This window comes from Oncorhynchus kisutch, linkage group LG23 (genome assembly GCF_002021735.2).
Source record: "Oncorhynchus kisutch isolate 150728-3 linkage group LG23, Okis_V2, whole genome shotgun sequence".
Classification (NCBI taxonomy): domain Eukaryota; kingdom Metazoa; phylum Chordata; class Actinopteri; order Salmoniformes; family Salmonidae; genus Oncorhynchus; species Oncorhynchus kisutch.
The window spans coordinates 47,864,643-47,878,066 of record NC_034196.2 but is presented as its reverse complement, the minus strand read 5'-3'; the positions used below and the strand labels follow the sequence as shown (position 1 = coordinate 47,878,066).

Genomic DNA, 13,424 nt, shown 5'->3' with positions numbered 1-13,424 from the left:
CTGACAATCTAGAGTGAATTTATGAACTGCCAGAGCGCACTCTGACAATCTAGAGTGAATTTATGAACTGCCAGAGCGCACTCTGACAATCTAGAGTGAATTTATGAACTGCCAGTGCGCACTCTGACAATCTAGAGTGAATTTATGAACTGCCAGAGCGCACTCTGTCAATCTAGAGTGAATTTATGAACTGCCAGAGCGCACTCTGTCAATCTAGAGTGAATTTATGAACTGCCAGAGCGCACTCTGACAATCTAGAGTGAATTTATGAACTGCCAGAGCGCACTCTGACAATCTAGAGTGAATTTATGAACTGCCAGAGCGCACTCTGACAATCTAGAGTGCATTTATGAACTGCCAGAGCGCACTCTGACAATCTAGAGTGAATTTATGAACTGCCAGAGCGCACTCTGTCAATCTAGAGTGAATTTATGAACTGCCAGAGCGCACTCTGACAATCTAGCGTGAATTTATGAACTGCCAGAGCACACTCTGACAATCTAGAGTGAATTTATGAACTGCCAGAGCGCACTCTGTCAATCTAGAGTGAATTTATGAACTGCCAGTGCGCACTCTGACAATCTAGAGTGAATTTATGAACTGCCAGAGCGCACACTGTCAATCTAGAGTGAATTTATGAACTGCCAGAGCGCACTCTGACAATCTAGAGTGAATTTATGAACTGCCAGAGCGCACTCTGACAATCTAGAGTGAATTTATGAACTGCCAGAGCGCACTCTGACAATCTAGAGTGAATTTACAAACTGCCAGAGCGCACTCTGACAATCTAGAGTGAATTTATGAACTGCCAGAGCGCACTCTGACAATCTAGAGTGAATTTACGAACTGCCAGAGCGCACTCTGACAATCTAGAGTGAATTTAAGAACTGCCAGAGCGCACTCTGACAATCTAGAGTGAATTTATGAACTGCCAGAGCGCACTCTGACAATCTAGAGTGAATTTACGAACTGCCAGAGCGCACTCTGACAATCTAGAGTGAATTTATGAACTGCCAGAGCGCACTCTGACAATCTAGAGTGAATTTATGAACTGCCAGAGCGCACTCTGACAATCTAGAGTGAATTTATGAACTGCCAGAGCGCACTCTGACAATCTAGAGTGAATTTATGAACTGCCAGAGCGCACTCTGACAATCTAGAGTGAATTTATGAACTGCCAGAGCGCACTCTGACAATCTAGAGTGAATTTATGAACTGCCAGAGCAATCTAGAGTGCATTTATGAACTGCCAGAGCGCACTCTGACAATCTAGAGTGAATTTATGAACTGCCAGAGCGCACTCTGACAATCTAGAGTGAATTTACGAACTGCCAGAGCGCACTCTGACAATCTAGAGTGAATTTAAGAACTGCCAGAGCGCACTCTGACAATCTAGAGTGCATTTATGAACTGCCAGAGCGCACTCTGACAATCTAGAGTGAATTTATGAACTGCCAGAGCGCACTCTGACAATCTAGAGTGAATTTATGAACTGCCAGAGCGCACTCTGACAATCTAGAGTGAATTTATGAACTGCCAGTGCGCACTCTGACAATCTAGAGTGAATTTATGAACTGCCAGAGCGCACTCTGTCAATCTAGAGTGAATTTATGAACTGCCAGAGCGCACTCTGTCAATCTAGAGTGAATTTATGAACTGCCAGAGCGCACTCTGACAATCTAGAGTGAATTTATGAACTGCCAGAGCGCACTCTGACAATCTAGAGTGAATTTATGAACTGCCAGAGCGCACTCTGACAATCTAGAGTGCATTTATGAACTGCCAGAGCGCACTCTGACAATCTAGAGTGCATTTATGAACTGCCAGAGCGCACTCTGACAATCTAGAGTGAATTTATGAACTGCCAGAGCGCACTCTGACAATCTAGCGTGAATTTATGAACTGCCAGAGCACACTCTGACAATCTAGAGTGAATTTATGAACTGCCAGAGCGCACTCTGTCAATCTAGAGTGAATTTATGAACTGCCAGTGCGCACTCTGACAATCTAGAGTGAATTTATGAACTGCCAGAGCGCACACTGTCAATCTAGAGTGAATTTATGAACTGCCAGAGCGCACTCTGACAATCTAGAGTGAATTTATGAACTGCCAGAGCGCACTCTGACAATCTAGAGTGAATTTATGAACTGCCAGAGCGCACTCTGACAATCTAGAGTGAATTTACAAACTGCCAGAGCGCACTCTGACAATCTAGAGTGAATTTATGAACTGCCAGAGCGCACTCTGACAATCTAGAGTGAATTTACGAACTGCCAGAGCGCACTCTGACAATCTAGAGTGAATTTAAGAACTGCCAGAGCGCACTCTGACAATCTAGAGTGAATTTATGAACTGCCAGAGCGCACTCTGACAATCTAGAGTGAATTTACGAACTGCCAGAGCGCACTCTGACAATCTAGAGTGAATTTATGAACTGCCAGAGCGCACTCTGACAATCTAGAGTGAATTTATGAACTGCCAGAGCGCACTCTGACAATCTAGAGTGAATTTATGAACTGCCAGAGCGCACTCTGACAATCTAGAGTGAATTTATGAACTGCCAGAGCGCACTCTGACAATCTAGAGTGAATTTATGAACTGCCAGAGCGCACTCTGACAATCTAGAGTGAATTTATGAACTGCCAGAGCAATCTAGAGTGCATTTATGAACTGCCAGAGCGCACTCTGACAATCTAGAGTGAATTTATGAACTGCCAGAGCGCACTCTGACAATCTAGAGTGAATTTACGAACTGCCAGAGCGCACTCTGACAATCTAGAGTGAATTTAAGAACTGCCAGAGCGCACTCTGACAATCTAGAGTGAATTTATGAACTGCCAGAGCGCACTCTGACAATCTAGAGTGAATTTATGAACTGCCAGAGCGCACTCTGACAATCTAGAGTGAATTTATGAACTGCCAGAGCGCACTCTGACAATCTAGAGTTAATTTATGAACTGCCAGAGCGCACTCTGACAATCTAGAGTGAATTTACGAACTGCCAGAGCGCACTCTGACAATCTAGAGTGAATTTAAGAACTGCCAGAGCGCACTCTGACAATCTAGAGTGAATTTATGAACTGCCAGAGCGCACTCTGACAATCTAGAGTGAATTTACGAACTGCCAGAGCGCACTCTGACAATCTAGAGTGAATTTACGAACTGCCAGAGCGCACTCTGACAATCTAGAGTGAATTTATGAACTGCCAGAGTGCACTCTGACAATCTAGAGTGAATTTATGAACTGCCAGAGCAATCTAGAGTGCATTTATGAACTGCCAGAGTGCACTCTGACAATCTAGAGTGAATTTACGAACTGCCAGAGTGCACTCTGACAATCTAGAGTGAATTTACGAACTCACCCTTTATTTCAAGGAGCATTATGACATCATAATATAATATCATATATCATAATGATATAAGCCAGATAGGGCTATCACGTAAAGTAAATGCCCTTATGTCAGCCATCAGTCAACGGGAGGGTGTCCTGCTCCTGCATTCACCCCAGCCATCAGTCAACGGGAGGGTGTCCTGCTCCTGCATTCACCCCAGCCATCAGTCAACGGGAGGGTGTCCTGCTCCTGCATTCACCCCAGCCATCAGTCAACGGGAGGGTGTCCTGCTCCTGCATTCACCCCAGCCATCAGTCAACGGGAGGGTGTCCTGCTCCTGCATTCACCCCAGCCATCAGTCAACGGGAGGGTGTCCTGCTCCTGCATTCACCCCAGCCATCAGTCAACGGGAGGGTGTCCTGCTCCTGCATTCACCCCAGCCATCAGTCAACGGGAGGGTGTCCTGCTCCTGCATTCACCCCAGCCATCAGTCAACGGGAGGGTGTCCTGCTCCTGCATTCACCCCAGCCATCAGTCAACGGGAGGGTGTCCTGCTCCTGCATTCACCCCAGCCATCAGTCAACGGGAGGGTGTCCTGCTCCTGCATTCACCCCAGTCATCAGTCAACGGGAGGGTGTCCTGCTCCTGCATTCACCCCAGCCATCAGTCAACGGGAGGGTGTCCTGCTCCTGCATTCACCCCAGCCATCAGTCAACGGGAGGGTGTCCTGCTCCTGCATTCACCCCAGCCATCAGTCAACGGGAGGGTGTCCTGCTCCTGCATTCACCCCAGCCATCAGTCAACGGGAGGGTGTCCTGCTCCTGCATTCACCCCAGCCATCAGTCAACGGGAGGGTGTCCTGCTCCTGCATTCACCCCAGCCATCAGTCAACGGGAGGGTGTCCTGCTCCTGAAATCTGCTCCTGCATTCACCCCAGTCAACAGTCAACGGGAGGGTGTCCTGCTCCTGAAATCTGCTCCTGCATTCACCCCAGTCAACAGTCAACGGGAGGGTGTCCTGCTCCTGAAATCTGCTCCTGCATTCACCCCAGCCATCAGTCAACGGGAGGGTGTCCTGCTCCTGAAATCTGCTCCTGCATTCACCCCAGTCAACAGTCAACGGGAGGGTGTCCTGCTCCTGAAATCTGCTCCTGCATTCACCCCAGTCAACAGTCAACGGGAGGGTGTCCTGCTCCTGAAATCTGCTCCTGCATTCACCCCAGTCAACAGTCAACGGGAGGGTGTCCTGCTCCTGAAATCTGCTCCTGCATTCACCCCAGTCAACAGTCAACGGGAGGGTGTCCTGCTCCTGAAATCTGCTCCTGCATTCACCCCAGCCATCAGTCAACGGGAGGGTGTCCTGCTCCTGAAATCTGCTCCTGCATTCACCCCAGTCAACAGTCAACGGGAGGGTGTCCTGCTCCTGAAATCTGCTCCTGCATTCACCCCAGTCAACAGGAGGGTGTCCTGCTCCTGAAATCTGCTCCTGCATTCACCCCAGTCAACAGTCAACGGGAGGGTGTCCTGCTCCTGAAATCTGCTCCCGCATTCACCCCAGTCAACAGTCAACGGGAGGGTGTCCTGCTCCTGAAATCTGCTCCCGCATTCACCCCAGTCAACAGTCAACGGGAGGGTGTCCTGCTCCTGAAATCTGCTCCTGCATTCACCCCAGTCAACAGGAGGGTGTCCTGCTCCTGAAATCTGCTCCTGCATTCACCCCAGTCAACAGTCAACGGGAGGGTGTCCTGCTCCTGAAATCTGCTCCCGCATTCACCCCAGTCAACAGTCAATGGGAGGGTGTCCTGCTCCTGAAATCTGCTCCCGCATTCACCCCAGTCAACAGTCAACGGGAGGGTGTCCTGCTCCTGAAATCTGCTCCCGCATTCACCCCAGTCAACAGTCAACGGGAGGGTGTCCTGCTCCTGAAATCTGCTCCCGCATTCACCCCAGTCAACAGTCAACAGGAGGGTGTCCTGCTCCTGAAATCTGCTCCTGTATTCACCCCAGTCATCAGAAACAGAGCATTGGGGATAGGTGCACGTCTGTCATCAACAGGTGTAATGACCGACAGAGAGACAGGTGTAATGACAGACAGAGAGACAGGTGTAATGACAGACAGAGAGACAGGTGTAATGACCGACAGAGAGACAGGTGTAATGACAGACAGAGAGACAGGTGTAATGACAGACAAGACAGAGAGACAGGTGTAATGACAGACAAGACAGAGAGACAGGTATAATGACAGACAGAGAGACAGGTTTAATGACAGACAGAGAGACCGGTTTAATGACAGACAAGACAGAGAGACAGGTGTAATGACAGACAAGACAGAGAGACAGGTGTAATGACAGACAAGACAGAGAGACAGGTTTAATGACAGACAGAGAGACAGGGGTAATGACAGACAGAGAGACAGGGGTAATGACAGACAGAGAGACCGGTGTAATGACAGACAAGAAAGAGAGACAGGGGTAATGACAGACAGAGAGACAGGGGTAATGACAGACAGAGAGACTGGGGTAATGACAGACAGAGAGACAGGGGTAATGACAGACAAGACATCTGATATGGGTTATGTCCTATATCGCTATTCCCTATATAGTGCATTACTTTTCACCTTGTCCCACAGGGCAGATACTGTATTAACCCTGGCCACTACCTCACAATACAGCACTGTGGAGAAAGTTCACGGCCTACAACCCACAACAACCTCCCATTCAGACTAGATATCAACAAGCCAATCGATGTCAAGTAGTTGAGACAATAGTTTATTCTCCAGTATTCACGGCTTAGTGTGGAATAAGTTTTGATGTCGTGGGAAGCATCCTTGTCTTTTGTTATGGCTGACCATGGAACCTCCGAGGTGTTCTAGAACCTCCAGGACTAAACAATGGCAGGAAATGGCCAGGGAGGAGGCAGAGCGGATTCCTCCGAATGCTGCTTCCTGATTGGCTGTCAGCATTAAGAATTACCCAGATCCAGGCCCTCTGGGAAATCTGGAATGTGTGTGTGTGTGTGTGTGTGTGTGTGTGTGTGTGTGTGTGTGTGTGTGTGTGTGTGTGTGTGTGTGTGTGTGTGTGTGTGTGTGTGTGTGTGTGTGTGTGTGTGTGTGTGTGTGTGTGTGTGTGTGTGTTGTGCTACAAGGATGTGTGTGTGTGTTATGCTACAAGGATGTTCCTGCTCAGTTCAGATGAATTACATTCAAGGTTCTGTACGGTTACAAGAGCACCTAAAATTAAGACCATGAACTTGATCAAGAGTTTTGAACATGACAGATAAAATCTATCACCTGCATAGTATATACACCCTGCATGATTACACATTATATACACATTATGTACACATTATATATACATTATATACCCATTATATACACCCTGCATGTATACACATTATATACACATTATGTACACATTATATACCCATTATATATACATTATATATACATTATATATACATTATATATACATTATATACACATTATATACACATTATATACACATTATATATACATTATATACACATTATATATACATTATATACACATTATATATACATTATATACACATTATATATACATTATATATATATATATTATATACACATTATATACACCCTGCATGTATACACATTATATATACATTATATATGCATTATATATACATTATATACACCCTGCATGTATAAATATTATATATACATTATATATATATATTATATACACATTATATACACCCTGCATGTATAAATATTATATATACATTATATATATATATTATATACACATTATATACACCCTGCATGTATACACATTATATATGCATTATATATACATTATATACACCCTGCATGTATAAATATTATATATACATTATATATACATTATATATACATTATATACACATTATATACACATTATATACCCATTATATACACATTATATATACATTATATACACATTATATACACATTATATATACATTATATACACATTATATATACATTATATACACATTATATATACATTATATACACATTATATACACCCTGCATGTATACACATTATATACACATTATATACACCCTGCATGATTACACATTATATACACATTATGTACACATTATATATACATTATATACCCATTATATACACCCTGCATGTATACACATTATATACACATTATGTACACATTATATACCCATTATATATACATTATATACACATTATATATACATTATATATACATTATATACACATTATATACACCCTGCATGTATAAATATTATATATACATTATATATATATATATTATATACACATTATATACACCCTGCATGTATACACATTATATATACATTATATATGCATTATATATACATTATATACACCCTGCATGTATAAATATTATATATACATTATATATATATATTATATACACATTATATACACCCTGCATGTATAAATATTATATATACATTATATATATATATATTATATACACATTATATACACCCTGCATGTATACACATTATATATGCATTATATATACATTATATACACCCTGCATGTATAAATATTATATATACATTATATATACATTATATACACATTATATACACATTATATACCCATTATATACACATTATATATACATTATATACACATTATATACACATTATATACACATTATATATACATTATATACACATTATATATACATTATATACACATTATATATACATTATATACACATTATATATACATTATATACACATTATATATACATTATATATATATATATTATATACACATTATATACACCCTGCATGTATACACATTATATATACATTATATATGCATTATATATACATTATATACACCCTGCATGTATAAATATTATATATACATTATATATATATTATATACACATTATATACACCCTGCATGTATAAATATTATATATACATTATATATATATATTATATACACATTATATACACCCTGCATGTATACACATTATATATGCATTATATATACATTATATACACCCTGCATGTATAAATATTATATATACATTATATATACATTATATATACATTATATACACATTATATACACATTATATACCCATTATATACACATTATATATACATTATATACACATTATATACACATTATATATACATTATATACACATTATATATACATTATATACACATTATATATACATTATATACACATTATATACACCCTGCATGTATACACATTATATACACATTATATACACCCTGCATGATTACACATTATATACACATTATGTACACATTATATATACATTATATACCCATTATATACACCCTGCATGTATACACATTATATACACATTATGTACACATTATATACCCATTATATATACATTATATACACATTATATATACATTATATATACATTATATACACATTATATACACCCTGCATGTATAAATATTATATATACATTATATATATATATATTATATACACATTATATACACCCTGCATGTATACACATTATATATACATTATATATGCATTATATATACATTATATACACCCTGCATGTATAAATATTATATATACATTATATATATATATTATATACACATTATATACACCCTGCATGTATAAATATTATATATACATTATATATATATATATTATATACACATTATATACACCCTGCATGTATACACATTATATATGCATTATATATACATTATATACACCCTGCATGTATAAATATTATATATACATTATATATACATTATATACACATTATATACACATTATATACCCATTATATACACATTATATATACATTATATACACATTATATACACATTATATACACATTATATATACATTATATACACATTATATATACATTATATACACATTATATATACATTATATACACATTATATATACATTATATACACATTATATACACCCTGCATGTATACACATTATATACACATTATATACACCCTGCATGATTACACATTATATACACATTATGTACACATTATATATACATTATATACCCATTATATACACCCTGCATGTATACACATTATATACACATTATGTACACATTATATACCCATTATATATACATTATATACACATTATATATACATTATATATACATTATATACACATTATATACACCCTGCATGTATAAATATTATATATACATTATATATATATATTATATACACATTATATACACCCTGCATGTATACACATTATATATACATTATATATGCATTATATATACATTATATACACATTATATACACATTATATACACATTATATATACATTATATACACATTATATACACATTATATACACATTATATACACATTATATACACATTATATATACATTATATATACATTATATACACATTATATATACATTATATACACATTATATACACCCTGCATGTATACACATTATATACACAATATATATACCCTGCATGTATACACATTATATATACATTATATACACATTATATACACCCTGCATGTATACACATTATATACACCCTGCATGTATACACATTATATACACCCTGCATGTATACACATTATATACACCCTGCATGTATACACATTATATACACATTATATATACATTATATACACATTATATACACCCTGCATGTATACACATTATATACACCCTGCATGTATACACATTATATACACCCTGCATGTATACACATTATGTACACATTATATACACATTATATACACATTATGTACACATTATATACACATTATATACGCATTATATACAACCTGCATATATACACCCTGCATGTATACACATTATATACACATTATATACACATTATATACACCCTGCATGTATACACATTATATACACATTATATACACATTATATACACACTGCAAATATACACAGTATATAATGAACTACAAAAATCTCTGAAACTGGAAACACTTATCTCCCTCACCAGCTGTTAGAGCAGCTCACAGATTCCTCCACCTGTACATAGCCCATCTATAATTTAGCCCAAACAACTACCTCTTTCGCTACTGTATTTATTTATTTATTTATTTTGCTCCTTTGCACCCCATTATTTCTATCTCTACTTTGCACATTCTTCCACTGCAAATCTACCATTCCAGTGTTTTACTTGCTATATTGTATTTACTTCGCCACCATGGTCTTTTTTGCCTTTACCTCCCTTATCTCACCTCATTTGCTCACATTGTATATAGACTTATTTTTCTACTGTATTATTGACTGTATGTTTGTTATATTCCATGTGTAACTCTGTGTTGTTGTATGTGTCGAACTGCATTGCTTTATCTTGGCCAGGTCACAATTGTAAATGAGAAGTTGTGTTCTGAGATGTGTTCTACAGGACTCAGGGCAGTGAGATGTGTTCTACAGGACTCGGGGCAGATAGATGTGTTCTACAGAACTCAGGGCAGGTAGATGTGTTCTACAGGACTCAGGGCAGTGAGATTTGTTCTACAGGACTCAGGGCAGTGAGATGTGTTCTACAGGACTCAGGGCAGGTAGATGTGTTCTACAGGACTCAGGGCAGGTAGATGTGTTCTACAGGACTCAGGGCAGTGAGGCTATCACTGGCTATCAAACAAGCTAAGCGCCAGTACAGAGACAAAGTAGAATCTCAATTCAACGGCTCAGACACAAGAGGTATGTGGCAGGGTCTACAGTCAATCACGGACTACAGGAAGAAATCCAGCCCAGTCACGGACCAGGATGTCTTGCTCCCAGGCAGACTAAATAACTTTTTTGCCCGCTTTGAGGACAATACAGTGCCACTGACACGGCCTGCAACGAAAACATGCGGTCTCTCCTTCACTGCAGCCGAGGTGAGTAAGACATTTAAACGTGTTAACCCTCGCAAGGCTGCAGGCCCAGACGGCATCCCCAGCCGCACCCTCAGAGCATGCGCAGACCAGCTGGCCGGTGTGTTTACGGACATATTCAATCAATCCCTATACCAGTCTGCTGTTCCCACATGCTTCAAGAGGGCCACCATTGTTCCTGTTCCCAAGAAAGCTAAGGTAACTGAGCTAAACGACTACCGCCCCATAGCACTCACATCCGTCATCATGAAGTGCTTTGAGAGACTAGTCAAGGACCATATCACCTCCACCCTACCTGACACCCTAGACCCACTCCAATTTGCTTACCGCCCAAATAGGTCCACAGACGATGCAATCTCAACCACACTGCACACTGCCCTAACCCATCTGGACAAGAGGAATACCTATGTGAGAATGCTGTTCATTGACTACAGCTCGGCATTCAACACCATAGTACCCTCCAAGCTCGTCATCAAGCTCGAGACCCTGGGTCTCGACCCCGCCCTGTGCAACTGGGTACTGGACTTCCTGACGGGCCGCCCCCAGGTGGTGAGGGTAGGCAACAACATCTCCTCCCCGCTGATCCTCAACACTGGGGCCCCACAAGGGTGCGTTCTGAGCCCTCTCCTGTACTCCCTGTTCACCCACGACTGCGTGGCCACGCACGCCTCCAACTCAATCATCAAGTTTGCGGACGACACAACAGTGGTAGGCTTGATTACCAGCAACGACGAGACGGCCTACAGGGAGGAGGTGAGGGCCCTCGGAGTGTGGTGTCAGGAAAATAACCTCACACTCAACGTCAACAAAACTAAGGAGATGATTGTGGACTTCAGGAAACAGCAGAGGGAACACCCCCCTATCCACATCGATGGAACAGTAGTGGAGAGGGTAGCAAGTTTTAAGTTCCTCGGCATACACATCACAGACAAACTGAATTGGTCCGCTCACACAGACAGCATCGTGAAGAAGGCGCAGCAGCGCCTCTTCAACCTCAGGAGGCTGAAGAAATTCGGCTTGTCACCAAAAGCACTCACAAACTTCTACAGATGCACAATCGAGAGCATCCTGGCGGGCTGTATCACCGCCTGGTATGGCAACTGCACCGCCCTCAACCGCAAGGCTCTCCAGAGGGTAGTGAGGTCTGCACAACGCATCACCGGGGGCAAACTACCTGCCCTCCAGGACACCTACACCACCCGATGCTACAGGAAGGCCATAAAGATCATCAAGGACATCAACCACCCGAGCCACTGCCTGTTCACCCCGCTGTCATCCAGAAGGCGAGGTCAGTACAGGTGCATCAAAGCTGGGACCGAGAGACTGAAAAACAGCTTCTATCTCAAGGCCATCAGACTGTTAAACAGCCACCACTAACATTGAGTGGCTGCTGCCAACACACTGTCAATGACACTGACTCAACTCCAGCCACTTTAATAATGGGAATTGATGGGAAATGATGTAAATATATCACTAGCCACTTTAAACAATGCTACCTTATATAATGTTACTTACCCTACATTATTCATCTCATATGCATACGTATATACTGTACTCTATATCATCGACTGCATCCTTATGTAATACATGTATCACTAGCCACTTTAACTATGCCACTTTGTTTACATACTCATCTCATATGTTATACTGTACTCGATATCATCTACTGTATCTTGCCTATGCTGCTCTGTACCATCACTCATTCATATATCCTTATGTACATATTCTTTATCCCCTTACACTGTGTATAAGACAGTAGTTTTTTGGAATTGTTAGTTAGATTACTTGTTCGTTATTACTGCATTGTCGGAACTAGAAGCACAAGCATTTCGCTACACTCGCATTAACATCTGCTAACCATGTGTATGTGACAAATAACATTTGATTTGATTTGATTTTATTGGTTCTACAGGACTCAGGGCAGTGAGATTTGTTCTACAGGACTCAGGGCAGTGAGATTTGTTCTACAGGACTCAGGGCAGGTATATGTGTTCTACAGGACTCAGGGCAGGTATATGTGTTCTACAGGACTCAGGGCAGGTATATGTGTTCTACAGGACTCAGGGCAGGTATATGTGTTCTACAGGACTCAGGGCAGGTAGATGTGTTCTACAGGACTCAGGGTAGGTAGATGTGTTCTACAGGACTCAGGGCAGGTAGATCTGTTCTACA

General features: G+C 40.4%; 1 protein-coding gene across 1 annotated transcript in view; it reads left to right on the top strand.

The window, feature by feature from the left end:
* Positions 1-13,424, top strand: part of LOC109882309 (paralemmin-2-like) — a 74,739-nt gene that overhangs the window by 39,252 nt on the left and 22,063 nt on the right. The window lies entirely within an intron of this gene.